The following is a 27,884-nucleotide window of genomic DNA, read 5'->3' as shown; positions in this document are numbered from 1 at the left end:
CGCCAGGAGAGGACTGGGGTTGGCGGCTTGAACACAGCCTGCAGGGGGTTAGTGCACCACGGCTAGCCGGGAGGGAGTCCGGGAAAAAGTCTGCACCTGCCAAAGAGGCAAGAAACTTTTTCTTCCCTCTATGTTTCCCGGTGCGCGAGGAGAGGGTTTTAAGAGCGCTGCTTAAAGGAACTACAGAGATGGGCGCGAGCCGCGGCTAAAAGCGCGGACCTCAGGGGCGGGCGGGAGACGCTAAGGCTGCTGCTGCCGCCACCAAGGGGCCTGTGTGCGAGCACAGGTCACTATCCACACCCCCCTTCCGGGGAGCCTGTGCAGCCCGCCACTGCCAGGTTCCCGGGATCCAGGGACAACTTCCCCGGGGGAACGCACGGCGAGCCTCAGGCTGGTGCAACGTCACGCCGGCCTCTGCCGCCGCAGGCTCGCCCCGCACGCAGTGCCCCTCCCTCCCCCCCGGCCTGAGTGCGTCAGGGCCCCCGAATCAGCGGCTCCTTTAACCCCATCCTGTCTGAGCAAAAAACAGACACCCTCCAGCGACCTACACGCAGAGGCAGGGCCAAATCCAAAGCTGAGCCCCTGTAAGCTGTGAGAACAAAGAAGAGAAAGGGAAATCTCTTCCAGCAGCCTCGGGTGCAGCGGATTAAAGCTCCACAATCAACTTGATGTACCCTGCATCTGTGGAATACATGAATAGACAACGAGTCATCCCAAATTGAGGACGTGGGCTTCGAGAGCAAGATCTATGATTTTTTCCCCTTTTCCTCTTTTTGTGAATGTGTATGTGTATGCTTCTGTGTGAGATCTTGTCTGTATAGCTTTGCTTCCACCATTTGTCCTAGGGTTCTATCCGTCCATGGTTTTTTAAAAAATTTTTTTTCTTAATATTTAATTTTAATAACTTTATTATACTTTACCTTCGTTCTTTCTTTCTTTCCTTCCTTCCCGCCTTTAGACAACGAATCATCCCAAATTGAGGAGGTGGTCTCTGAGAGCAAGATTTATGATTTTTTCCCCTTTACCTCTTTTTGTGAGGGTGTATGTGTATGCTTCTGTGTAAGATTTTGTCTGTATAGCTTTGCTTCCAACATTTGTCCTAAGGTTCTATCCCTTTTTTTTCTAAATATTTTTTAATTCAATAACTTTATTATACTTTATTTTATTTACTGTATCTTCTTTCTTTCTGTATTTTTTCCTTCCTTCCCTCCTTCCTTCCTTCCTCCCTCCCTCTTTCCCTTCCTTTCCTTCTTGCCTTCTTTCCTTCTTTGCTTCTTTCTTTCTTTCTTCCTTCCTTCCCTCCTTTCTTTCTTTCTTTCTTCATACTTCTACAAATTCTCTCTACTTATTCTCCCTTTTATTCTGAGCCGTGTGGATGAAAGGCTCTTGGTGCTCCAGCCAGGAGTCAGGGCTCTGCCTCTGAGGTGGGAGAGCCAACTTCAGGACACTGGTCAACAAGAGACCTCCCAGCTCCACATAATATCAAAAGGTGAAAATCTCCCAGAGACCTCCATCTTAACACCAGCACCCAACTTCACTCAACGACTAGCAAGCTACAGTGCTGGACACCCTATGCCAAACAACTAGCAAAACAGGAACACAACCCCACCCATTAGCAGAGAGGCTGCCTAAAATCATAATAAGGCCACAGACACCCCAAAACACACCACCAGATGTGAACCTGCCCACTAGAGAGACAAGATCCAGCCTTATCGACCACAACACAGGCACTAGTCCCCTCCACCAGGAAGCCTACACAACCCACTGAACCAACCTTAGCCACTGGAGACAGACATCAAAAACAGCGGGAACTACGAACATGCAGCCTGCAAAAAGGAGACCCCAAACACAGTAAGATAAGCAAAATGAGAAGACAGAAAAACACACAGCAGATGAGGAGCAAGATAAAAATGCACCAGACCTAACAAATGAAGAGGAAATAGGCAGTCTACCTGAAAAAGAATTCAGAGTAATGATAGTAAGCGTGATCCAAATCTTGGAAATAGAATGGACAAAATGCAAGAAACAGTTAACAAGGACCTAAAAGAAATAAAGATGAAACAAGCAACGATGAACAACACAATAAATGAAATTAAAAGTACTCTAGATGGGATCAATAGCAGAATAACTGAGGCAGAAGAACGGATAAGTGACCTGGAAGATAAAATAGTGGAAATAACTACTGCAGAGCAGAATAAAGAAAAAAGAATGAAAAGAACTGAGGACAGTCTCAGAGACCTCTGGGACAACATTAAACGCACCAACATTCGAATTATAGGGGTTCCAGAAGAAGAAGAGAAAAAGAAAGGGACTGAGAAAATATTTGAAGAGATTATAGTTGAAAACTTCCCTAATATGGGAAAGGAAACAGTTAATCAAGTCCAGGAAGCACAGAGAGTCCCATACAGGATAAATCCAAGGAGAAATACACCAAGACACATATTAAACTGTCAAAAATTAAATACAAAGAAAACATATTAAAAGCAGCAAGGGAAAAGCAACAAATAACACACAAGGGAATCCCCGTAAGGTTAACAGCTGATCTCTCAGCAGAAACCCTGCAAGCCAGAAGGGACTGGCAGGACATATTTAAAGAGATGAAGGAGAAAAACCTACAACCAAGATTACTCTACGCAGCAAGGATCTCATTCAGATTTGATGGAGAAATTAAAACCTTTACAGACAAGCAAAAGCTGAGAGAGTTCAGCACCACCAAACCAGCTTTACAACAAATGCTAAAGGAACTTCTCCAGACAAGAAACACAAGAGAAGGAAAAGACCTATAATAATGAACCCAAACAATTTAGAAAATGGGAATAGGAACATACATATCAATAATTACCTTAAATGTAAATGGACTAAATGCTCCCACCAAAAGACACAGATTGGCTGAATGGATACAAAAACAAGACCCTTATATATGCTGTCTACAAGAGACCCACTTCAGACCTAGAGACACATACAGACTTTAAGTAAGGGGATGGAAAAAGATATTCCATGCAAATGGAAACCAAAGAAAGCTGGAGTAGCAATTCTCCTATCAGACAAAACAGACTTTAAAATAAAGACTATTAGAAGAGACAAAGAAGGACACTACATAATGATCAAGGGATTGATCCAAGAAGAAGATATAACAATTGTAAATATTTATGCACCCAACATAGGAGCACCTCAATACATAAGGCAAATACTAACAGCCATAAAAGGGGAAATCGACAGTAACACATTCATAGTAGGGGACATTAACACCCCACTTTCACCCATGGACAGATCATCCAAAATGAAAATAAATAAGGAAACACAAGCTTTAAATGATACACATTTTTCTCAAGTGCTCATGGAACATTCTCCAGTATAGATCGTATCTTGGGTCACAGATATAACTTTGGCAAATTTAAGAAAATTGAAATTGTATCAAGTATTTTTTCTGACCACAACGCCATGAGACTAGATATCAATTACAGGAAAATATCTGTAAAAAATACAAACACATGGAGGCTAAACAATACACTACTTAATAACGAAGTGATCACTGAAGAAATCAAAGAGGAAATAAAAAAATACCTAGAAACAAATGACAATGGAGACACAACGACCAAAAACCTATGGGATGCAGCAAAAGCAGTTCTAAGGGGGAAGTTTATAGCAATACAAGCCCACCTTAAGAAGCAGGAAACATCTCGAATAAACAACCTAACCTTGCACCTCAAGCAATTAAAGAACAAAAAAACCCCAAAGCTAGCAGAAGGAAAGAAATCATAAAAATCAGATCAGAAATGAAAAAGAGATGAAAGAAACAATAGCAAAGATCAATAAAACTAAAAGCTGGTTCTTTGAGAACATAAACAAAATAGATAAACCACTAGCCAGACTCATCAAGAAAAAAAGGGAGAAGACTCAAATCAATAGAATTAGAAATGAAAAAGGAGAAGTAACAACTGACACTGCAGAAATAAAAAAGATCATGAGAGATTACGACATGCAACTCTATGCCAATAAAATGGACAACCTGGAAGAAATGGACAAATTCTTAGAAATGCACAACCTGCCAAGACTGAACCAGGAAGAAATAGAAAATATGAACAGACCAATCACAAGCACTGAAATTGAAACTGTGATTAAAAATCTTCCAACAAACAAAAGCCCAGGACCAGATGGCTTCACAGGCGAATTCTATCAAACATTTAGAGAAGAGCTATCACCTATCCTTCTCAAACTCTTCCGAAATATAGCAGAGGGAGGAACACTCCCAAACTCCTTCTACGAGGCCACCATCACCTTGATACCAAAACCAGACAAGGATGTCACAAAGAAAGAAAACTACAGGCCAATATCACTGATGAACATAGATGCAAAAATCCTCAACAAAATACTAGCAAACAGAATCCAACAGCACATTAAAAGGATCATACACCATGATCAAGTGGGGTTTATTCCAGGAATGCAAGGATTCTTCAATATACGCAAATCTATCAATGTGATAAACCATATTAACAAACTGAAGGAGAAAAACCATATGATCATCTCAATAGATGCAGAGAAAGCTTTCGACAAAATTCAACACCCATTTATGATAAAAAACCCTGCAGAAAGTAGGCATAGAGGGAACTTTCCTCAACATAATAAAGGCCATATATGACAAGCCCACAGCCAACATCGTCCTCAATGGTGAAAAACTGAAAGCATTTCCACTAAGATCGGGAACAAGACAAGGTTGCCCACTCTCACCACTCTTATTCAACATAGTTTTGGAAGTTATAGCCACAGAAATCAGAGAAGAAAAGGAAATAAAAGGAATCCAAATCGGAAAAGAAGTAAAGCTGTCACTGTTTGCAGATGACATGATACTATACATAGAGAATCCTAAAGATGCTACCAGAAAACTACTAGAGCTAATCAATGAATTTGGTAAAGTAGCAGGATACAAAATTAATGCACAGAAATCTCTTGCGTTCCTATACACTAATGATGAAAAATCTGAAAGTGAAATCAAGAAAACATTCCCATTTACCTTTGCAGCAAAAAGAATAAAATATCTAGGAATAAACCTATCTAAGGAGACAAGAGACCTGTATGCAGAAAATTATAAGACACTGATGAAAGAAATTAAAGATGATACAAATAGATGGAGAGATATACCATGTTCTTGGATTGGAAGAATCAACGTTGTGAAAATGACTCTACTACCCAAAGCAATCTACAGATTCAATGCAATCCCTATCAAACTACCACTGGCATTTTTCACAGAACTAGAACAAAAAATTTCACAATTTGTATGGAAACACAAAAGACCCCGAATAGCCAAAGCAATCTTGAGAACGAAAAACGGAGCTGGAGGAATCAGGCTCCCTGACTTCAGACTATACTTCAAAGCTACAGTAATCAAGACAGTATGGTACTGGCACAGAAACAGAAATATAGATCAATGGAACAGGATAGAAAGCCCGGAAATAAACCCACGCACATATGGACACCTTATCTTTGATAAAGGTGGCTGGAATGTACAGTGGAGAAAGGACAGCCTCTTCAATAAGTGGTGCTGGGAAAACTGGACAGGTACATATAAAAGTATGAGATTAGATCACTCCCTAACACCATACACAAAAATAAGCTCAAAATGGATTAAAGACCTAAATGTAAGGCAAGAAACTATCAAACTCTTAGAGGAAAACATAGGCACAACACTATGACATAAATCACAGCAAGATCCTTTCTGACCCACCTCCTAGAGAAATGGAAATAAAAACAAAAATAAACAAATGGGACCTAATGAAACTTCAAAGCTTTTGCACAGCAAAGGAAACCATAAACAAGACCAAAAGACAACCCTCAGAATGGGAGAAAATATTTGCAAATGAAGCAACTGACAAAGGATTAATCTCCAAAATTTACAAGCAGCTCATGCAGCTCAATAACAAAAAAACAAACAACCCAATCCAAAAATGGGCAGAAGGCCTTAATAGACATTTCTCCAAAGAAGATATACAGACTGCCAACAAACACATGAAAGAATGCTCAACATCATTAATCATTAGAGAAATGCAAATCAAAACTACAATGAGATATCATCTCACACCAGTCAGAATGGCTACCATCAAAAAATCTAGAAACAATAAATGCTGGAGAGGGTGTGGAGAAAAGGGAACACTCTTGCACTGCTGGTGGGAATGTGAATTGGTTCAGCCACTAGAACAGTATGGAGGTTCCTTAAAAAACTACAAATAGAACTACCATATGACCCAGCAATCCCACTACTGGGCATATACCCTGAGAAAACCAAAATTCAAAGAGTCATGTACCAAAATGTTCATTGCAGCTCTATTTACAATAGCCCAGAGATGGAAACAACCTGAGTGACCATCATTGGATGAGTGGATAAAGAAGATGTGGCACATATATACAATGGAATATTACTCAGCCATAAAAAGAAACGAAATTGAGCTATTTGTAATGAGGTGGATAGACCTAGAGTCTGTCATACAGAGTGAAGTAAGTCAGAAGGAGAAGGACAAATACCGTATGCTAACACGTATATATGGAATTTAAGAAAAAAAATGTCATGAAGAACCTAGGGGTAAGACAGGAATAAAGACACAGACCTACTGGAGAACGGACTTGAGGATATGGGGAGGGGGAAGGGTGAGCTGTGACAAAGCTAGAGAGAGGCATGGATATATATACACTACCAAACATAAGGTAGATAGCTAGTGGGAAGCAGCCGCATGGCACAGGGATATCGGCTCCGTGCTTTGTGACCGCCTGGAGGGGAGGAATAGGGAGGGTGGGAGGAAGGGAGACGCAAGAGGGAAGAGATATGGGAACATATGTATATGTATAACTGATTCACTTTGTTATAAAAGCAGAAACTAACACACCATTGTAAAGCAATTATACCCCAGTAAAGATGTTTAAAAAAAAAAGAATAAACCCCAAAGAGAAATCACCTCAATGTTCCCTGAAGTTACTGGCAAACACGTCCATTCAGCAGCAGCTTTGTTCTGTGCAAAATCATCCAGCAGAGCCCAAGTGCAGAGGTTATCCTGCCCACAGTGTGGATGTGAATGCTGACTCCCAGGTCGAGCAGACAATTTGGCCTCCATACCAACTGAAGGGGGTGTGGAGGCTAGATGGAGTACAGAAACCTCAAGAAACTCATTTCCCAACATCCACACTGGCCTCGTGATTTCATTCTTTTCTTACACACCCAACTGCTGGGAGTCATCAGTCACATATATATATGCTTCAAAATAAACGACACAGCTTTCTGCAAATTGGTATTGCAATACCAGCAGATAAGATTCCTAACAGATCCCAGCCTTGGTCCTTAAAACATTCTTTAACAGTGTGGAAGATGCTAACGGAGACAGACAACCCAGAGTTCTTTAAACAATGAGCTCCAAGTACTCAGGCCATTCTACAAGTATTTCTGCCGCCGACTTTTTCTTCACACAGGCTGGAAACAAGTACAAACATAAGCAGAATCAAGGCCGGCCTTGCTGGTGTCCAGGTGCTATGGAATCTGGCTCAGGGCCATCAGCCTCTGATCCCTTCCTGACTGTTCCCCACCCCAGCTCTGGTCATTTCTGAAAATGTGATCCCCATACATGATGCTGTTCTCTGGAACCTTGGAGGTCACAGGAAAAGGTTGATGATCCTATACATACAGAAAGGATTAGCTTCTGGGATATGACTTTCCTGACCACAGGACAGTTTTCACAGACTTTCCTAACCCTTTCTTGACAAACAACACCGTGAGAAAAGCATGCTGCTCATCGCATAGCTTGGATCCTCCTCCCAGGTACCAGGTAGGATTACATGTTACTGATGTTATCTGCTTTGACTCATGACATGTGAGCAGCAGCAGAACGAGTTACTCAGCATTGGTGCGTCACTTGTCAGCGTGCGACTCTCCTTTTCCTCTGGCACTAGGACCAACCGGCAACATTCTAGCTGGTAGTTGCTGCATCCACCTGGCCCACAGGTAATGACAGTAAGGAGAGCCCCTTGCGAGCTTGTGATGGGCATAGAGTGTGAACAAGAAACAAACCTTTGTTGTTTGAGCTGCTGAGATTTTTGGAATTATCTGTTACTGCAGCACAACCTAGCCTAGCCCGACGGCTACTATAACAGTGGACAAGAAAAGTATTCAGCACATTAAGAAACTGAGACCCAGAGGGGTGAACTGAGCTGTCAAACACCAGGCGGCTGGTGGAAGGCAGAGCAGGAGGGCTGGAACGCTTGCCACAGCCCCTCACTGCCCTCACACGACAGCAGTTTCTACAGGACAGAGACCCACGACATGAAAGGACTACTCACTGTAAAGATAAAGTCACTACCATCTTTTTTTTTCCAGATACTGTAAAACCGACTTTAGAATTAAGAGTTAAGTTAAAATGAAGCCTCATTTCCTACCTACCTCAGACTTAGAAGTAATCTATACAAGAAAATGCTAATTTATTTAAAGGGGGGAAAAAAGGCACAAGGGTAAGCCACACATTCTCACCATTTGTACTGAGGTGGCCAAGTCTGCTTGTTGTGGTCCCAGGTCCCCGTCACCTCACTCCACCCAGCTTCTTGTCCCACATCAGAACCTCAGCCCAGTCCACCACCACCACTTCTGTCAGAATCATCCAGTAGGAACCATAGAAGCTAAAGAGACAGGATCAGCGATGAAAAAGAATGTGGTGGAGCTCCATGTACCGACAGAAAGATCTTCAAGACATATTGTCATTTGAAAAATACAAGTTTTGGAAAGAGCATAACAACACATATAATTTGCCCATATTGTCTCCCTACAGACACGCGAAACCGTATACATTTTCTACAAGTATACATCTATGAACATAGATGCAAAGAAAAATATCTGGAAGAAGACATACTTTATGAGAAGAGAGATTACTTCCAGACAGGGAAGGAAGGGCACCAGGATTGGTATAGTACTTTTATTCATAATGTTTTAATTTTTTATAAGAAGAATATATACTCAAAGTTACTTAAACTTTAAATAAGCCTTTTTATTCATCAGGGCATCTTAGGAAACCTTGAGGCAGCTCAATGCAACCTTCTCCGCAATCACCATCTGTTAGGGAACTTTGAGTTTCAGCTCACCCTCCTAGGAAAAAACGCTCAGTCCCCATTAAACTAAACGACAATCCATTAAAATCAAACAAACTCTGATGGCATGGTATGACTCCTTCTGTGCGCCTGTCAATACACGGAACACTCCTCCTGATTTGGTGAAATATCATAATCAAGCTGATGGATGTCTTCGGTTTAGTAGGAGTCTGTCAACTCATGGTATTGCCACTAAACCTGGTTCGAAATAAGGTGAAAAATCAAGCCCTACAAAAACAGAATGGAGCAAAAGAGTCAACAGAACTGACTTTCAAGTAGATTTTTTTTTAAACTTTAGGAGCTTAGGCAATACCACATTTAAAAAAATGCTCCATAATTACCAAAGGTCTCTTCATTTCCTTTGTCTTGTATTTCCTTTCATGTAATGCAAGCTTCTGAACACTTTAAAACAACATGGGCTCAACTGCCTTCTGTGTAACATTCTGACCCCGAGTGATGGATGATGCCAAAGGTACCTCACACTTTCCACCCAATATCTCCTCCCCACCTAAGTGGCTACTGTTACCAAGGAAACCACTTTAGATTCTCCCTTCCCTTCTGCTAAAACCACATCCTATGGCTAAAGTCTATCCAGCAAATACCATCTCTGGCAGAGCCACATCTGCCACGCACGATATGGACTTCTAAAAACATTCTGTCTACCGCAGTCCTGGACAACAGGAATTGATCATTGCTATTTACTTACTGAATTCAGATTTAAGATAATGTAAAATAAAGCCATCCCTCCCTGCCTACCTCAAATAGGTACCTGCCTACCTCAGGGATGACATTCCTCAGATTGCAAAATGCCAACAAAAATAAGCTCTGCCAGGGGCTTCCCTGGTGGCGCAGTGGTTGAGAGTCCGCCTGCCGATGCAGGGGACACGGGTTCGTGCCCCGGTCCGGGAAGATCCCATATGCCGCGGAGTGGCTGGGCCCGTAAGCCATGGCCTCTGAGCCTGCGCGTCCGGAACCTGTGCTCCGCAACGGGAGAAGCCACAACAGTGAGAGGCCCGCGTACCGCAAAAAAAATTAAAAATTAAAAAAAAATTTTAAAAAGATAGGCTCTGCCAACCTGATCATAAACCCCTGCGTAACCTGAACACATACAGCGTCGAACACATCTGGACGCTCCTCAAGGAAATGACTTCTCTCTGGAATAAGGTTCATTTTGGCGAAGTCTTACAGTGTCAGCCCAGTCTTACAGTGAGGAAGACAATTATACCGCGTTTGCTGACATCGATCATGTGGACAGGAAGCCTCCACCCTGCTTCAAGTTGCCCAACAATGAGGTGGGTGGGCCAACACCTCCCATCAGCAATTGAACAGGAAGCTAAGACCAAGCACGTTTTTATACAATACTGATAGAACTGCACAGAGATCACACACAATGGGTCAACTCAAACAGGGTCCTACTTTCCCTGCTGCGTAAGCCACAGAACACGAGCTCAGTTCTACTTCCAGGCTTCAGAAACTAGACAAGCTCAAGTTGCCATTCTTTAATGGGTCTTCATGGAGCCCTGTCTCTCTCAGGTTTGGGGTTTGGGGAGGGGGGTGGTTATTCATTTTTCGTGTTTTGGTTTCAATTTCTTAACCTGGAAAACAAGCCCAGTCCTGTATGCCTCTACCATACCAGAAAACTACTAACAGCCCCCTCTGGAAAAAATTTAGCAGACGGATGAGGCTACAGTCATTTGAAGCTTTTAAGTTCATTAATATTCATTTACTTCAAGTATCTGAAAGCACATAATCCCTCAGAATTTCAAAGCAGATGGAAAAGGCAGCCTGTCCTCTCAATATCTCCTCTCTCTCCCTCTCTCCCATCTCTCAATCTCCTTTTTTTCTCTGGCGAAAGCACCACAGTTTGAACTCCAGATACAGACTCTGCCACCTTGCCTACTATAAGCGCAGGAATGCAGACAGAGGATGTGAGCACTTGGGGGTGGGGGGGGTGGAGGCTGATGGAATGCAGATAACCTTTCAGGCCTTCTGGGAACTCAAATGTTTGACTCCACATCCTCAGAGCCCAGTATCTCCTCTGGTCAAGAAACCCCGTTCAGAGTGTGCGCAGAGCCAGCCCCTCCCTTCTCTGCTGGAACCACAGACTTCTGGAGTGGAAAAGAGTACGGTCCAACACCCCCATTTTAGAGATGAGGAAACTGAGGCCCTAGGCAAGGCCAAGACTTGTCTGGATCAACCAGAGCTAGGTCCCAGGTCTCTTGGCACTGAGGCAAATGCTCTTTTATTTCCTTCTGGTTAGGGTAGCCCCCTCAGCAGCCGAGAGTCTCACCCCATCCCCACAGCAGGGCCTGGCGCCTGTCAGATGGGCAGGGGCCCCACCTCACCATGTTCCTCCCCTCAGTCCCTCTCCCCCCACTGGGAATTCCCACGGTACTTTATCCCCACCGCTCTCACAGGATGTGGTAGTTAACTTTACTACTTAGATGACACTTAGCCCAACACGGTCACACTGCAAGTATTTATCATGACGAAGGAGAGGGTGGTGCAGGCTGGAGCTTCTGTCTGGTTCATCTTTGAGGCCCGGCATTTGCCTGTGAGGGATGGTGTCCATCTGGTTAGTCCCCGTATCCCCAGCACAGAGAGGATGCTAGATTAAAAAATGTTGAATGAATGAATCTAGCACAGCACACTGCTTATAACGGGAGCTTCGTTAATGCTCATTGAACGAATATGTGGATTTCCAGAATTCACGGGCTCACACAGGGAGCGTCACTGGCCGAGTTCGTTAGTAGATAAATTCGGATTTGCAGGCACCAATATTTTCTATTGTTCTAAGACTTTTCTGTTAGCAGCTGCCTTGAAAAGTTTAACCAAAGCCCAGCTCTCAATTTCCAGAGCATAGTCTATACATTCTCTTGGTACATAATCACCTATTGTTTTGTGACAATGCCCTCCATTGTGCCTTATGGGGCTGATATACAATTGCTGTTTGACATTTTCCTGGTGTTATCCAGGCTTTGAAAAACAAAGTTCCAAAGACACCCTGCTCGGTATTCGTCTCTGAGGGCCCAGTGAATAAAAATACCTTAATAAAAAAAGCCAACAGAAGACAACAGAGCCTTGAATCAGAAACCCTGACCTGGAACTCTATTTAAGAGTTTAAGTGCTTCCGCAGAAGAAAGTTCTACGGAAGGGGCAGGTTCGGAAGCCAGAGGACGTCTGGAGATGGCATTGAGGACGGACACAGAAAGTGTCTGGAGCTTCTCAAATGAAAGGCAATTTACAAGAACAAAATACTTCAGTCACCTCAGAGGCTTGAATTGAAACCTGGCCTCAAACGAATAAACACTCAGCTGATCGCTGGCCAAATGCTTAACAGGAGACTTTTATTGTCTGGGACACAAATCTACCTGGAGCTCGGCCAGATGGTACCTGGGATGTGTAGGAGGGGACTCCCGAGGGCCACCGGGAGACTGAGAAGATGCCAAGTTCTTCCCAGAGGCGGCACACCCTGGGGAGCAGGCCCTCCCCGACAGCCAAGATACACGTGACCTGCCAGGCCTCTCACTCTGTGACCTCACGACAGCTTCACAGGAGTGAGCAGAAAGGGGGTAATGCAGGCGTCCCACAGCAAGAGGCTTTTTCTGTGATCCGAAAGCTCCAAACAAAGAATTTTTTTTTCTAAACACCCTGGTATTTTAAGTGGATGCAAATTCCCTAGTAGATGAACAAAGTGGGGAAAGCACCTCTTTCAGGGCTTTGGGGCTAAAGCCAGAGAAAAACAGACAAGCATGAAAAACTGTCCAAAGCCCTTTCCCTTGGCCAGGGGATTCCCAGAATTTTTATCCGCAGACTCTGACACCCACGCAGCCAGCCTACCTCTGCTCTTTGGGCCCTTGTGTTCCTGCTTCCAAGGAGCCAGGAAGGACCGGCCTCCACCCACGTGCATCCACCGAGGCTCCTGCTGAAGGATGCTGGCGCCTGGCCGGCCCGCACGCACTTACACACATCCACTCCCAAAAACCGCGGAGCTGGTGCGGTGGGCAAAGCAGACCAGGCTCTGCGTCCCGGTTCTGCCATCTTTTCTCTGCTGAGCTTCGGTTCCTTCATTAGAAATTGAAAACCATAATTTCTGCCTCCATAATTGTCTCACATTAAGTCAAGGTTTATAAAGCTTAACAAGTAGGGGTTGTTAATTATCTTTTTCTTGTAGATCACTAACATCGAGAAAAGGCAGCGGTGGGAACTCCTCAAGGCCTCCCACTGTCCTTTACAATAAATGTCCAAATCCTTCCCAGCCCAGGAGGCTCTGCTTGGCCTTCCTCACTGTAACTTCCTCAATACACCCTGTTTTTTCCACCTCTGAGCCTTCAACCATGCTGTTCCCCGAATCTGGCATGCTCTAACCCCTCCTCATCCCCAGCAACTAGTTGAAAAGGCTCATTCTTGGAGGAGCAGATCCCAGACTCCCCTAATCCTAGCACAGCTCTGCTAATCTGTCTCATGACATACTGTTATTTTCAGTATTTCAGAAAATACTGTTATTTTCACTCACAGCACTTAACCCATTTATAACTATGTATTTGTGTGTACCGCCCCTTCCACTTCCAGTAGCCAGCAAATTCCATTTGGCCAGGCACTGAGCCCCTGGATTCATTCGTTGCTGTATCCCCAAAACTTGGGAGATTCCTGGCACCAGCGAGGTCTCTGATAATATTTGTTCAATCAGTGTGTTGAAGAACTAAAGCTCCAAAGAGCCAGGAGGAACCAGGAGCTACAAATAGCTCTCTGACAGCTTGCAGCACCAGGCTGGGGAGCAAGCAGAGCACTTCATACCCATGGGAAAGCCAGGAAAACAATTACCAGCTCATTATCAGAAATGCTAAAGCACCCACAATTCACTCAATGGAGAATTCCCTCTTCTGGGCTCTGAGTTCCACAGGCCTCTTGGAAGATTGCCAGAGCTCCAAAAGACATAAAACCTACTGGGGTGTAAAGAAGAAGGGAGATGAGTATGGATTTTCTTAAAAAGGTAGTGTACTTGGAACAGGTCATTGCATTTTCAATGGGGTGTATTTAAATACTGTCATGTCTACCCGAGTCCCATCCTGGGAAATTCCAGGCCTGGTTTCTGTTTTCTCAAATACCCAGCACACCTGTCTGGGTGAATGCTTTAGAATATGTTTAGAAACACAGAATGTCTGCCTGTGTTTTATCACACCCAAGCTAACAATCTCAGTGCACTGAGATGACATTTATCCAAAAATAAACATCATAATCCACTCTAATAAAGTCGGTCAACACCAGTATCACCACCACCACCCCGAGTGGATATTAGGTCACCCAGTGTAAGCAATGGTTGAGGTTTAAATGTTATAAATCGGAGTGCGGGTGTTCCCGTGTTCATTCCATAAGCAGGCAGAGGCAGGCGGTTCTTTGGAAGGGCCTTGTATCCAGAAGGACAGCTCTACGAAGAGCACAAGCACATCTGTGGGTCAATTCCAGGAGGCAAGCATAGGGATGGGGAGGTGGGCAGAGAGGGAGGGACGCTCACTGAGTCCCGTTCAGTGGTTAGAATCCGGATTTCTGCTTCAAATCCTGGGTGCAGCACTAACAATCTGTTGACTTTGGGCTGGTTATTTAATCTCATTGAGCCTCAACTGTCTTATCTGTAAAACAGGAGAAACGATAACTACAGTATAGGGTTGTTGGGAAGATAAAGTGAGCTAAAAAGCAAAAACAAAAAAAAAAAACTAAAGCCCTTTGACCAGTGTTGTACGTTGTAAATCTATGTAAGTGTTTGCTATCAGACGCATCTTTATTTCATTTCATCAAAGCCTCAAGCCAAATCTTCCGCATTGATAGTTATTCCCTTTTTGCAGATAGAAAAACTGAGGCTCATGAGGGTTAAGTAGCTTATCCAAAGCCACACAACTAGGAGATGGCAAGACCAGCACTTGAACCCAATCATCATAATTACCATTTCCTGAAAGCCAGGTGGTATGCCGAGCACTTCACAGCAACAATCTCATCAAATACTCAAAACCACTCTGTAAGGCAAGAATGACTAAAACTATTTCATACAGACGAGGACACAGGGTTGGAGAGGTTAACTATCTTGGCTGAAGTCACACAGTTAGTTAAGGAACAAAGCAGGGGCTTGATCCCAGCTCTGACACCAAAATCCATGGTCTCCTCCATTTAAGTCCTGCCTAATATTTGTTATAGATCTAGTAACTCCACTTGAAATCATCAACATGCCTGAATTCATATTAAATGGAAAACACTGGCCTTGTTAAGTGGAGTCCAGGAATGGCCCTCTCCATGAAGGGGCCTGCTGTCCTGAATCACAAGGAGTTAGGATATCCCCAAAGAAAAGCCTAGCTTTCCACCCAGTTCCTTTCCTTCTAGAAGGTTTGGTTTGGGGTCATAGATAGCAACTGGGGAATGTGTTAAAATGAAGCACGGGAAGTTCTTAGTCACTAGACTTTCATCTTTTGGGAATTAGAACAACACAAATATTTTCCCATGTAAATCATCATCGGTCCCAGCTCTGCTACCATGGAGGGGTTTTCCTTAGCAATATGTGACTGCCCTACCCAGCTACGTGCGACTCTGAAAATATCTACCCAGTCATTCCATCCTCCCAACTCTTTTCTGTCCCTAACCTGTATTGTGGGAATGACACAGAGAAGAGTCAGTATCAACACCCTGATACAAAGATATAGTAGTGGTGACTTCTCATGGTTTTTGGCTTTTTTTTTTTTTGGATGCGTTGGCTCTTCGTTGCTGCGCACGGGCTTTCTCTAGCTGCGAGGAGCAGGGGCTACTCCTTGTTGCGGAGCATGGGCTCTACGTGCGCAGGCTTCAGTAGTTGTGGCGTGCAGGCTCTACAGCGCAGGCTCAGTAGTTGTGGGGTGCAGGCTCTACAGCGCAGGCTCAGTAGTTGTGGCGCACGGGCTTAGTTGCTCCACGGCATGTGGGATCTTCCTGGGCCAGGGCTCGAACCCTTGTCCCCTGCATTGGCAGGCGGATTCTTAACCACTGTACCACCTGGTAGGCCCAGGTTAATATTTTAATAAAACATGAGGGGCTTCCCTGGTGGCGCAGTGGTTAAGAATCCGCCTGCCAATGCAGGGGACAAGGGTTCGAGCCCTGGCCCAGGAAGATCCCACATGCCGGGGAGCAACTAAGCCCGTGCGCCACAACTACTGAGCCTGCGCTCTAGAGCCCGTGAGACACAACTACTGAACCCGAGGGCCACAACTACTGAAGCCCGCGTGCCTAGAGCCCGTGCTCTGCAACAAGAGAAGCCACTGCAATGAGAAGCCTGCGCACCGCAACAAAGAGTAGCCCCTGCTCGCCGCAAGTAGAGAAAGCCCGTGCGCAGCAACGAAGACCCAACACAGCCAAAAATAAAAATTAATTAATTAATTAAAAAATTAACCTACCAAAACCTGGTGCTGATCTGGTGCTTTGCAAATTACCTGGACCCTCATGTTGACCTATTCATCAGTTCCATAGAAAACTATAGTTTTCTTTAAAGAAAAATGACTACTCAGCAAAAAAATACCAAAGTGACAGCTTACTAGAGTACTCTAAATGATTTTAATGAAGTATAATAGAACACAAAATTGCCTTGCTGGTTCCGAAACGGAGCAGGACCCTATGGTCCTTCCCTACCACGTCCTCTGCCTGCCTTTTGCCTGTGGAAAAACTTCATCTAAAGAATTAGTTTGATCAGAGAAGCGAGAAAATGCAGAAACAAAGGAAAACAGTCCAATAAGACTAAACAATAGTAGTTTAGTCATTAAGCATGGTTAAGGACCTTTAGTTCCTCCTCAAGGGCTGTAGATAATATTCTGAGCCATCTCCTGTGAGCTGTCTTGTCGATACTGAAACGCCCACCTGGTGAAAGAAGTTAACTACATGGTGATCTTACTGTAGCCATGCCATAAGCTGCCACAAGTCTGTGAACCGGCCTCAAAGAAATGAAAACAAACCGACCCTGCAACTGAAGACTAACTGTACCTAAAACAACCAAAATGACACTGGTCAGACCACCACGTGACCAATTTCAAGATGACTGTCAGAGCTGACTGCACAGTTTCTGCATGTAGCCCCCTACCCCCGTCTATAAAAGCTCTTGCCCCCTGATTGTCACGGGGGGAGTTGGCCTTTGGACAGGCGTCCGCCCTCTCCCCCGGTTGCCGGCATCCAAAACGAAGCAAACTTTCCTTTCCACCAACCTGGCCTCTTTAATGGCTTTTGAATGGCAAGCAGTCGGACCCCACTCTTGGTTACAGTTCTATAGAGGCAGACCCCTCGTTAGGGCACTGTGCCCCTTCTGAGGGTCAAGGTAAGATCCCCTTAGACTAAAAGCATCCCAGGCCTCACTGGCTCAGCTCCAGAGGGTGGAAGGATGGTGAAGGGGAGGAGGGATGGTGATGAGCTTGTCTTGGTCAACTCTGCACCAAAATCTCTGCCCACAGTTTGGTCTGTGGCAGTTTCTAGATAAAATACATAAATAAGAATGCAAGCCAGAATGTCTTGCTTTGACAAACTTTCTAGCACTGAGTAAAAACCATCAATGAATTGAAATGGCAATGATTAGTCTCCTCTTACTACAAGAGTCAAGTTTGGAAAAAAACACTTGCTGTCACTGAGTGTCTGATGCACCAAAGAGTTTCCCTCAAAACAACTTTGGACCCTATAGATGGATGAAAGGAAGCCCTTTGTGTAAAACTCAACTGACTTTGCCCGGAAGATAAAAGGAAACAGGACTTCCAGAAACCTGCAAAATACCTACAGCTTCTGCCTGACAAAAATTCAGCACAAGTATAAAGTTTACCTTTTTAAATTTCACCTTGCCTCAAACCCCCAAAAAAGAAGAATCGTAGAAGGAACTGGTAATATAAACCTCAAATCCTAGGTTTATGTCTTAAATATTGAGTAAACATTGAACTCTTTTCTTTGGATAAAAAGAGACAAGAATTTGATATTCTCATTAGGCAAGTTAGCGATAGCACTGTAAAAAAACACTTGAGGGCTTCCCTGGTGGCACAGTGGTTGAGAGTCCGCCTGCCGATGCAGGGTACACAGGTTCGTTCCCCGGTCCGGGAAGATCCCACATGCCTCGGAGCGGCTGGGCCCGTAAGCCATGGCCGCTGAGCCTCCGCGTCCAGAGCCTGTGCTCTGCAACAGGAGAGGCCACAACAATGAGAGGCCCGCGTACCGCAAAAAGAAAAACCACTTGATCTTTATACCTACATTGCATCACTGTTTATAGTATTTCTAATGTCTAATCTAAAATAAACAGTGCTGCTGTTACTATCAAAGTGATCATCAGTGACACACAGAGTGGGACCAAGCTGGGATATGGGATACCCCCTGACAATTGTAGGATGTGGGTCCTCCCTTCTCCAAATTCCTGACTTCTTGATCATCTAGGAAGGATTCACTGCCCCTAGGCCAAGGGTCAGGAGCAAAACAGGTACAACCGGGGCACGGCCTGAGGATGCTGCCAAAAGGAAAGTCATCTGTGTGTGCCCATGTCAATTCTGAGGCCCTGTAAACAGCCCAGCTTTGGGGGAGCCCATTTTTTGATATATGGGGCAGTGGGGTGGAGGAAGTCTCAAGATTAAGGACCACTTTCTTTTGCCAAGAAATTCATTCCTATCGCATGGAGTAAAACTGTATTCCAGAGCCATCAATAAGCCCTGTTGGGGGAGAGGGTGGTGGCCTGAAATTCCAGACTGCAAAATACACGGTGCCCAAGGGGGAAGGAGCTACAGAGCCCTCCCCCGAGCAGGGCAGGAGAAGAACAGGGGAATGGAGCAACTACGGGCCACTCTCCCTCACCGTGGCTGTACTAAATAAACAATTGTTGAACACAGATCACCACCGCAGTGGCTAGTAACTGCCACTGATGGAGCAGCCACCACGTGCCACCCGCCGTGCCAGGCGTTTGATACACCCTATCTCATTTAACCTCACGACAGAGCTCTTTAGATCCCCATTTTACGAGAAAGAAAACAGGGGTTCAGAGAGATCACATATAACACGCCCATGGTCACGCATCACAGAAGTGACAGAATCTGAATCGGGGCACAGGTTTGATGGGCTCCAAAGCTTGAACTTGAATTTCTTCATTACACAAAAACACAATCTACTCTTCTTAGACCCTTTGGAAGCCCTCTCTTCTCCTAGGCTGTCATTTGTTTTAAATCCACCTTTCTTATCTGCAGTAAAAGTCTGTGTCTCGTCCAGTGGCCCCACTTGTTGAGATTAGAGCTATCTGTCCCCAGGGCGAGAACAGGATAAATCCTGTGCACTCCTAATATCCAAGCTAGAGTTACTATTCCCTGGATGTGGGAAATCTCAGATAGGCGGCTTTTAGGAGCGACAAACCCGACCCTGTGGCAAGCACAGCTGGCTTCATCCTTAAAGCAGAAAACCCAGTAGTTAAGGCCATGGGTTTACTGGCTTCCCGCAACTTAATTTTAAAGGCCAACAACGGAGGCATTTCCCAGAAAGCAGAACTAAAGGGGCATCGTGATCTGGCAATTCTTCTGTTTTTCACAATATGCCAAAAGACTCTATGCATATCTGAGGCTGCATATCTGTTCTGAACACACTGTTCAGGCCACCCTGCCAAGCCTTGTCTCATTTCCCTTCTTTGCATTTCAGGAAGCTGGAGGGAAGTCCACTGCCCCCTCCCCAGGGTCATGCAAGACACTGGGAGCAGCCGGATCCGTCTGCAGGCTGTACTCCATCAAGGCCCCTGCCGGCCTTTCCACCTTCTCTTGGCAGCCACACTTTGGTCATTGTTGCTCAACGCTGAACGCACAGTGGAATCAGCTGGGGATACAGAGGCCTGGGTCCCACCCCCAGGGATTCTGATAGATCCAGCCTGGGCATCTGAATTTTACAAACGCCCCAGGTGATTCTAAGATACAGACAGGATTGAGAAACTCTGCCCGGACCACCGTGGGATAAACGATTCCCCTAACACTGAAGTTCATCCCCCCGAACTTTCGTGGCATGCCACAAACTCCCGGGTTTCTCCGCCTTGCTCCACCCGGGGCTCTTCTAGAGCAGCTTTGAATCCCGTCCGCTCGCAGGATAACGCCTCCCTGCTCCTCCTCCCTCGCAGCGCCCAGGACCCCAGAAAACTTGTGCCCCGCGCGACCCACCCCCGTCGCTGGGACTTACTTGGTCGCTAGGTGTGCAGACCTCGCAGCAGCAGGGAGCAGCAGACCTCGCAGGGAGCGAGAGCCTGATGCGCCGGGAGGGCGCGAGCGGGAACGCTGAGACTGGGGAACGCCGAGACTGGGGAACGCCGGGCCGGGAGCGCGCGGCGCCCGCAGCTTCACCAGGACCGGGGAGGGAGCAGCCGCGGCACCGGCTGGGAACGGGAACTGGCCCGACCGCAGCGAAGGCCGCGCCCCTGTGGCCGCGCCCCGAGCCTCTGCGGCCTGCGCGGGGAAGGCGAGGCCGGGCCCGGGCAAGCGAGTCGGGGTCGGCGGGGCGGCCGCTCGCCCGGGCCGGGAGAGGCGGCGCGCAGAAAGTAGCCCGGGGCAGCCGAGAGGGGCGGTCCCTGCCCCAGCAGAGCAGCCACGCCAACGCTCAGGCCGAGCGGGCAGGCCTGAGAGCTCGCCCAGGGGTGACACATCGCGAACTAGACGCCAGCTCGGTCTTCGCCTCCGCGAGCCTAGGCCCGTCCCCTTAAATGAGCCAACCGGAGGCAGCAGCACCTGAGCAAGATGGTGAAACGCCTGTTAAAACGTTAACAAGTGCTCCCGGGTGAAACTCGCGTTAAAACGTGACACCTGCTCCCCGGTGAAAAGTAGCTCAAAATCATCAAGCCTTTTACGACAGAGCATATACTTCGATTTACACTTTTTAAAATGTAAGCTTTTCTTCATGTCCTTAAATCTCTTCTTGGCAGTGTACGTTTTATAGTCTATACATTATGCTGTGAAGACCTGTAAGGGACTTTTTAACATGCTAATACCTTTCGCAATAAAATGTTTTTTAAACGTTTTAAATGGAGAATCTACATAAGGCATAACGATGCTATAAATAAGTTGTCACATTCACACTAGAGTACATTCAATCACATGACCACATATGCTCATGAATATTTAGATTACCATCAAAGGCTGCCTTCTGATAAAAGTTTGTTCGTAACTCAAAAGCGAAACTTTGCAAACGTAAACTTGATGGGCTACCTTGTGCAAACTTGTAAGCTCCAATATAGAGATGCTAAAGATACCAATTCCTCCAGTTTATACCCTTACAGGAACCTCTGGTAGAAAAATTACAAAATTTTTCTTTTCTCTAGGATTCTGGATTTTATCTTCCATATCTTTTAAACTCATATTTTCCATATCCTGTTTCTCTGGCTGCATTCTGAATAACTTCTCAGTTGTCTTTCCATCAATCAATTCTTTTGTGGCTATTCCAGCCCCGCTGTGTTACTCATCTGTGTTAGGCGGAATACTCCCTACACCTGGAACCTGTGAATATGGCAAAGGAGAATTAAAGTAGCAGGTGGAATTAAGGGTGCAAATCAGCTGACCTTGAGATGGGAAGATAATCATGGACTATTGGTATGGGCCCGATGTAATCACAAAGGTCCTTATAAATGGAAGAGGGAGGAAGAAGAAGGAGAACTAAAGAGATAGCAGCCTGAGAAGGATTTGGCCTGATGTTGCTGGTTTTGAAGATGGAGGAATGGGTCTATGAGCCAAGAAATGAGGGTGGCTTCTAGAAGCTGGAAAAGGCAAGGAAGTGGGTTCTCCAGTAGAGCCTCCAGAAGTAATACAGTCCTGCTAACACTTTGATTTTAGCCCATTGAGACTCACTTTAGACTACTGACCTCCAGAACCGTAAGATAATAAATTTGTGTTGTTTTAAGCCACTAACTTTGTGGTAACTCGTTACAGCAGCAATAGGAAACCAATACACCATCTATTTAAGTTCTTAATTTCAACAATAATATATTTTCTAAGAGTGTTTTGGTTCTATTTCTAATTTTCTTGGTCATTTTTAATAGTCTCCTGTTCTCTACTGATTCCATCACTTAAAAAATTCATAGTTATTTTTGTTTTTAATTAAACTTTTTATTTGGGCTAATTGTAAATTCACATGCAGCTGTAAGAAATAATGCAGAGAGACCCTTATACCCTTAACCCAATTTCCCTTCATGGTAACATCTTGCAGAACCAGGCTGTAGGCATTGGTACAGTCAAAATACAGAACACTTCCACCACTACAACGATCCTTCATATTGCCCTGTTTTATCATACCACTCCCTCATTAACCCCTGACAATCACTAATCTGTTCCCCGTTTCTATAATATGTCATTTCAAGAACATTATATAAATGGAAGCACACGGTATGTACCAGGATTTTGTGATCTTGGTTTGGGATTGTTTTGTTCACTCGGCATAATTCTCTGGAGATTCATCTAGGGCATTGCATATATCAATAGTTCTTTCTTTTTTATTACTGAGTAGTATTTCATGGTATTACCACAGGGATACCACAGTTTAACCATTCACATGTTAAACAACATTTGGATTATTTCCTGTTTTTGGCTATTATGACTAAAGCTGCTATAGACATTAAACTACAGGTTTATATGCAAACATAAGTTTTCATTTCCCTGGGATAAATGTCCAGGAGTGCAACTGATAGGTCATATAGTAGTTGCATGTTTAGTTTAAGAAACAGCCAAACTCTTTTCCACAGTGGCTGGACCATTTACATTCCCAACAGCAATGTCTAAGTGATCCAGTTTCGCAACACCTTCGTCAGCATTTGGTGTTGTCACAATGTTTTATTTTAGCCATTCTGATAGGTGTGTAGTGTATCATTATAGTTTTAATTTGCTAATGATGTTGAACACCTTTTTATGTGCTTACTTGCCATCTGTGTCTCCTCTTGGGTGGAATGTCTCTTTGTCTTATTCATTTATTAACTCAATTGTTTGCTTTTTTACTGTTGAGTTTTGAAAGTTCTTTATGTATTGTAGATAACAGCCCTTTGTGAGATATGTGATTGGCAAATATTTTGTCCCACTCCAAGCTTGTCTTTTCATTCTCTTAATAGGATCTTTCACAGAGCAAACATTGTAAATTTTGATGCTCCCTAGCTTCTGTTTTTCCTTGTATGGATCATGCTTTTGGTATTCAGTCTAAGAACTCTTTGAAAAACCCTAGATGTTAAAGAATTTCTCCTTTCTTTCCCCAAAAGTTCAGTTTTATGTCAGGCATTTGAGTTAATTTTGAGTTAATTTTGAAATGAGACTTAAGGTTAATTTTATTATAATTGTTACTTTTGCCTATGGATGTCCAATTGCTGCTACAGAATCACCGTTGAAAAGCTATCTTTCCTCCATTAAATTACCTCTCCACCTTTGTGTGGGTCTATTTCTGGGTTCTCCATTCTGTTCCATTGATCTGTGTGTTTATCCCTCTGCCAATACCATACAATCTTGAATTGGGTCGATGGATTCCTACCATTTTATTCTTTTTTTTTCAAAGTTGCTTTACCTATTCTAATTCCTTTGCCTTTCCATATAAATTTTAGAAAAATAATCTTGCTGGGATTTTGATAGGAATTGTGTTAAACCTGTGTTGGAGAGAATTGACATCTTTATTATATTAAGCCTTCCAAACCATGAACATGGTATGCCTCTCCATTTATTTAGATCTTTGATTTCTTTCATCAGTGTTTTGTAGTTTTCAGTATACAAGTCTTACACGTTTGGTTAAGTTTGTGCTTAAGTATTTCCTTTTAAAAAAGTGTATATGTTGTTGGTAAGAATGTAAAATTGTTCAGCCAACGCGGGAAACAGTTTGGCAGTTCCTCAAAAAGTTAAACATAGAATTACCATATGACCCAGCAATTCCACTCCTAGGTATAAACCCAAAATAAGTGACAAGAGGTACTGAAAAATATATATGTACACACATGTTCATAGCAGCATTATTCACAATAGTCAAAAGGTGAAAACAGTCCAAATGTCCATCAATGGATGGATAAACAAATCGTTATACACATACGATAGAATATTATACAGCCACGAAAAAGAATGAAGTGTTGATACATGCTACAGTGTTGATAAGCCTCAAAGATATTATGCTAAGTGAAAGAAGTCAGACATAAAAGGTCACATATTTTATGAGTCCTTTAATATGAAATAACCAGAATAGGTAAATTCATAGGGACAGAAAGTAGATTGGTGTTTGCCAGGGAATGGGGGTGGGGGAGGGAAGAATGGATGTGTGGTTCCTCTTGGGGTGATGGAAATGTTTTGGAAGTAAATAGTGATGGTGGTTGGACAACATTGTGAGTGTATTAAATGCTACTGAGTTGTTCACTTTCAAATGGTTAATTTTATGTTATGTGAATTTCATCACAATTAAAAAGTTACAGTTAAAAAAAAGCAATTGTAAATGGTATTATATTTTTAATTTCCGTGTCCAAGTATATAGAATACAATTGATTTTTGTATGTTTATCTTGTAAACTGTGACCTTGCTGAACTGACTTCTTGGTTCTAAGGGATACTTTTTTATAGATTCCTAGGGGTTTTCTACATAGATAATCATGTCATCTGTACATAGAGACTGTTTCATTTATTTCTTTCCCATCTGTATGCCTTTCATCTCCCTTTCTTGCCTCACTACACTGGTTAGAACTTCCAGTACTATGTTGAATAAGAATAGTGAGAGCAGACATCCTTGCCTTGTCCCCAGTTTTAAGGGAAAAGCATTCAGTCTTTTACTATTATAATGTTAGCTGTACGTATTTTATAGATGCTCTTTATCAAGTTGTTGATGTTCCCTTCTGTTCCTATTTTTCTGAGGAATTTTTTTATCATAAATGGGTATTGAATTGTGCCAAACACTTTTATGCATCTACTGATGTGATCACATGATTTGTAATAATAGTTAAAATACAGTGGATTACTTTGATTGATGTTCAAGTATTGAACCAGACTTGCAGCTCTGGAATAACCCGCCTTGGTCATGGTATAGAATTCCTTTTATGTATTGCTAAATTCTATTTGCTAGTCTTTTTTTAAAGAATCTTTGAATCAATATTCATAAGGGATATTGGTCTGCAGGCTTATTTTTGTTTGGTTGGTTTTTTCTACTGTGCCTGGTTTTGGTATACTGACTTCACTAGCTTCACAAAATGAACTGGTAAGGGTTACCATAATGCCCCCTGTCTCTGGTAATTTTCTTTGCCCTGAAACCTACTCTATCTAATATTAATAAAGCCACTCATTCTTTCCTTTGATTAATGTTTGCATCATATATCTTTTTCTATCCTTTTATTTTCAAGCTGCTTATATTGTTATAGTTGAAGTGAGTTTCTTGTAGACAGCATAAATAAGGCTGGGTCATGTTTTTAATCCACTCCACCAGTTTCTGTGTTTTAATTGGTGTCTTGAGATCATTTACACTTAATGTACTTATTGATATGTTAGGGCAGCGGTCTCCAACCTTTTTGGCACCAGGGACCGGTTTCGTGGAAGACAATTTTTCCATGAATGGGGGGCGGATTGTTCAGGCGGTAATGCAAGCGATGGGGGGGCTGGTTCAGACAGTAATGGGAATGATGGGGAGCAGCAGATGAAGCTTCACTTGCTGGCCCACTGCTCACCACCTGCTGTGTGGCCCAGTTCCCCAGGGGTTGGGGACGCCTGTGTTAGGGTTTTGGGGTTTTGTTTTTACTTTTGGCTGCGTTGGGTCTTCACTGCTGCACGCAGGCTTTCTCTAATTGCGGCAAGCGGGGGCTACTCTTCACTGCAGTGCGCGGGCTTCTCACTGCAGTGGCTTCTTGTTGCGGAGCATGGGCTCTAGGCGCACTGGCTTCAGTAGTTGTGGCACGTGGGCTCAGTAATTGTGGCTCACAGGCTCTAGAGCGCAGGCTCAGTAGCTGTGGAGCGTGGGGTTAGTTGCTGCGCGGCATGTGGGATCTTCCAGTACCAGGTTTCAAACCCATGTCCCCTGCATTGGCAGGTGGATTCCTAACCACTGCACCACCAGGGAAGCCCCTATAATTGTTTTAAATAGTACCTCTACACATATTCAGAACCACAACTCACAATATTTTAATTTTTGCTTCAACCATTATGTAAGAAACTCAAGAGAAGGAAACTCTATTGTATTTATCCATACTTTTGCTTACCATGTTATTTTTTTCCTTTCTGGTGTTTCCAAGTTCCTTCTTTTATCATTTCCTTCCTGTTGAGAGAACTTCCTTCAGTCATTCTTTCAGGGTAGGTCAGTTGGCCACAAATTTTCCTAGTTTTCCTTCATCTGAGAATGTCTTGATTTTTCCCTTCATTCTCAAAGGCTATTTTCACTGGATTCTGGGTAGACAGTCCTTTTCTTTCAGCACTTGAAAAATGTGCCACTTCCTTCTGGTCTCGCTGGTTTCTGATGAGAAATCTGGTGTAATTGAAATTGTTTTTCTCCTGTAGGTAAGGTATCATCTCTTACTTGCTGCTCTCAAGAATTTTTGTCTTTAGTGTTCAGAAGTTTGACTACAATGTGTCTGGTGTGGTTTTCTTTGGGTTTATGTTTGGAGTTCACTCAGATTTCTCTTTTCTTTTTAAATGTTAATTACTATTTATTAGACAACAGCTGTATACCAGCCATTGTGCTGGGCATTTTATGCACACTATTGCTAATCCCACCCACAAACTTGGGAGTTAGGTGTCTGTTAGGTTAAACCATGTGAGACTGTCATGGCTTCATTAAACTTCTTTAATCTGTAGGTTTGTGGCTTTTGCCAAATTCAGAATGTTTAAACCATTATTTCTTTGGTCACTTTTTCAGCCTGTCCTCTCCCCTCTCCTTCTGAGACTCCCATGACACAAATGTTAGATCTTCTGTTATATCCCCACAGGTCCCTAAGGCTCTGTTTTGTTTTTTGTTTTTTTTTTTTCAGTCTGTTTTCTCTCTGCTTTTCAGACAAGGTTAATTTCTATTGTTCTGTCTCCCAGTTCACTGATTCTTTCCTCTGTTCCCTCCATTCTGCTGTTGGACCCATCCTCTGAGTTTTTAATTTCACTGTAATTCTACTGTATTTTTCAGTCCTAAAATTTCCATCTAGTTCTTTATATCTTCCGTTTCTTTACTGAGAATGTTTGTGTTTTCATTTGTTTCAAACACATTCCTCATTGCTCACTAAAGCATTTTTATGATGTCTGCTTTCAAATCTTTGTCAAATAATTTTAACATATCTGTCATTGTCTGTTTTGGCATCTACTGATTGTCTTTCTTCATTTAGTTTGAGATCTTCCTGGTTCTTGGAATGATGAGTGATTTTTCAGTTGAAGCCTGGACATTTTGGAAATTATGAGACTCTGGATCTGATTGAAATCTCCTATTTTAGCCGGATTACTCTGAAACCATTCCAGCAGAGGAAGGTGTGGGCCACTGCCTCGATACTGCTAAATGGAGGTAGAAGTTCAGGTTCTCACCCAGCTTCTGGTGTCACCCAAGGGAGGGTCCACCTTGTTACTACGGAGGGGAGGTAGGAGTCTCAGCTTCCCACTAGGTCTCCACAGATACCTCCTTGGCTGGGAGTAGGAATGCCTCATTACTGCCCCCTACTTGGCCTTCACTGACACCACAGGGAAGGGTGGCTTTGTTACCACTGGGCAATAAAGTCCTAATCTGTCACTTGGTCTCCTCTGACACCACCCAGCAGGGACAGGGAGGGGCACCTTGTTACTGCCAGATGGGGTTTTAAGTACAGGCTCCTCACATGGTCTCCAC

The 27,884-nt window shown here is 43.8% G+C and overlaps 1 protein-coding gene across 3 annotated transcripts in view; it reads right to left on the bottom strand.

Annotated features, from left to right (window-relative positions):
* NOD1 (nucleotide binding oligomerization domain containing 1) overlaps nucleotides 1-26,359 on the bottom strand; it is a 100,104-nt gene extending 73,745 nt beyond the window's left edge. For 2 of the 3 annotated variants that reach the window (XM_030857455.2, XM_060305467.1), the window contains exon 1: nucleotides 20,290-20,421. The gene's annotated coding sequence lies outside the window, so the exon portion shown is untranslated. Of the gene's footprint in view, nucleotides 1-20,289; nucleotides 20,422-26,286 lie in introns of those variants that run through there. The other variant, XM_060305466.1, reaches the window with a different exon arrangement.
* Nucleotides 26,360-27,884: the final 1,525 nt, after the last annotated feature.

This window comes from Globicephala melas, chromosome 9, assembly GCF_963455315.2.
Source record: "Globicephala melas chromosome 9, mGloMel1.2, whole genome shotgun sequence".
In the NCBI taxonomy this organism is placed as follows: Eukaryota; Metazoa; Chordata; class Mammalia; order Artiodactyla; family Delphinidae; genus Globicephala; species Globicephala melas.
The sequence above is the reverse complement of the archived record's forward strand: the minus strand, read 5'-3'. Positions and strand labels throughout refer to the sequence as shown.